At 50.2% G+C, this 2,500-nt stretch overlaps 1 pseudogene; it reads right to left on the bottom strand.

Moving 5' to 3' along the window:
* Nucleotides 1-2,500, bottom strand: part of LOC147087428 (28S ribosomal RNA) — an 8,321-nt pseudogene that overhangs the window by 2,382 nt on the left and 3,439 nt on the right.

Below are 2,500 nucleotides of genomic sequence, written 5' to 3' on the forward strand. Positions count from 1 at the left end.
TTCACTGGTTTTATTCTGCCCGGGGCTCGGTTTCCCAATATTGGCATGTCCACCCTGAAGCCGTCCGTAAGGTCTCCTTCCACCGGGTTGCTCTTTTCTGAGCTCTTTAGGAAATCCTCGATTTCCTTGAGGATTTTTAGCTGTCGCCATCCTTTGATCTTTTCGCTGTTATTCTCGCCCCGGTATTGGAAGGATGCCTTTATCACCACGTCTTCGGACATGTCCAGTGCTTTGCGTTTTCGAATAATTGCGGATGGGATTTGCACTTCAAGTTTGGGCATACCGAGCCCGCCATTCCTGTTACTGCAGTACAGGATGCCATCCGTAGTGTGAGGTGGGAGGTGTAGGAATTCTTTTGTGGAGTTGCGGATTATGTGGTCCAGTTTTACGAGTGTGTTCTGCGACACTTCGGAAAGGATCAAGTGGAAATATAACCTTGGGATGACATGCGTTTTCAGTATCTCTACCCTTTGCATGGGTCGGAGAGCCGCTACCCTGAGTCCTTCAACCCAGGTTTTGAGCTTCTCTTCCCAGTTTCCTTCTGTCACGCCTGCCCATGGGTCGATCCGGGCACCCAGGTATTTCTCGGTTTCTCCTGGGGGGATGTATGCAATCGGTGTGTCCCTGAGTCTCCAGGCTTTGCCATGATTGTATAGGAAGGTCTTCCCTTTTGTCGTAAAGTGGAAGCCTTTGGTCTTGTTGATGTTAATCGTTAGACCTGTATGGTCACAAAAGGCCTGGAGTACTTTCAGGTTTCGATCCATCCCAACATGTGAGTCACTCAGAGGGGCAATGTCACCTGCGAAGGCCAAAGCAGAGCAGTTGACTCTTCTGTCCCCCAGGGGCAAGGAGACCCCTGAGTTGGCCTTCTCCAAGGAGCATATCAGTGGATCCAAAGCTATGTTGAATAGAATTGGTGAGTGGGTCGCCTTGCTTGACGCCTCTCTTAATGTCTATTGCCGTGGTCTTAGTTCTGTTCCCTTCGACCACTGTTGTATTGTTGACGTACAGGTCCTCAATCAACGCAATGAAGTCTCTGGGTAGACTCATTCTCTGTAATGCTTTCGATAGTAGTTTGTGCCCAACCGAGTCGAACGCTTTCGCCAAATCAACAAAGACAACTGCTAAGTCCTTTCTCTTGTTCTTTGCTCCCTTTATTATGTTCTCCAGTACTGCGATATTCTCGTTGCAACCTGGAGTTGCTGCTATAAAACCCTTCTGTCTCGGGTTAATTTCGACAGTTTCACTTAGTCGTTTCGCCATAATCTTAGTGAATAGGCGTAGCAGCATTGGACCAATGGTGACTGGGCGCCAGTTGTCAATGTCTTTCAGGCGTTCTTGATCCTCGCACTTAGGAATCAAGACAGTTCGACTCTTTTTTAGTGACTCAGGAATCGAGCTTGACTTTAACCATAGAGAGAAGAGGCGATGTAGCCTTGTTTCACCCTCATCGTGGATGTCTTGTATATCAGCCAACTTTACGCCATCTGGTCCTGCCGCGCTCCCTTCATCTGTCTCTTTAATGGCATTGCTTACCTCCTCTTCCTCTATTGGTTTCATCAGCGACCCATCGTCCAACCGGCCATTGTATGGTGCGAACTTATTTAGGTTCGCCTTATTGTTGGGCTTTGAGAGCTTTTCTCGAAAGCATTTTTCTAGCTCCTCTCTGGGTAGAGGACAAGTTAGTGCCGACGGCGCCCCCATGATCTGGCGAGCAAGCTGGCGCCTATTTGATTTGTAGAGTTGCTGGGTTGTTTTAAAGATGGCTTTGCGCCGTGCCCACCTTTTCCTTGCTCCCGTATTTGGCTTGTGGTTATCGTGCCTCTTTTTTGCTTTCCTACTCCCGGGAGGTTCTTTGCTCGCTTTGGGGTGTTCGCCCCTGGTCATCAGTTGTACCGTGATACATTCCACTATCCCCAGTCCCTGAGATCGTCTTTCTGGGTCCTTCACGTCATCCAGGAGTTCCTCGGCTTGGGTAAGTTGGTCATCTACGTCCCTATGCGTGGGGATGGCCGCCGGAGGTGTGAAAGCTCTCCCTGGATGCGGGGTTGCCTCGCCGGGGTTGCTGGGCTCCCCCTCTGGTTCGATCTCAGGTTGATGCTCTGCGGCAGCATCACTGGTTGTCAATTCGGCCACTACGTGGGTGTTCCGCCGGATTCTGCACTTTTCCGAGATATGTTTTGCGGTTTTTGTTGTTAGGATGGTTGCAATTTCCTTATTGATGTACCTGCATCCTTCAAATCTCATCTCCAGCTCTCTGAGGAGTGCGGCCTCCTCCTCAGACCATGCATAGTCCCTCCTCCCTGGCTTAGACTTGCCTACAAGTGTTTGGAGGCGTTTATCGTTCCTCGAGGCTGGGTGTCTGTGCCTCTCGTGCTGGCCAAGACCCGCCTTTGTGGTGAACCGAAGTTCACATTCGCTGCACTTATGGGCACCAGCTGGAATTGGTCGCCTCTCCCCTTTACATTTGGGGTAATGACAGGAGATAGCGTGGCACTCT

Source organism: Somniosus microcephalus, unplaced genomic scaffold (assembly GCF_052327205.1).
Source record: "Somniosus microcephalus isolate GS21.2 unplaced genomic scaffold, FLI_Smic_1.0 unresolved_chr5, whole genome shotgun sequence".
NCBI lineage: Eukaryota > Metazoa > Chordata > Chondrichthyes > Squaliformes > Somniosidae > Somniosus > Somniosus microcephalus.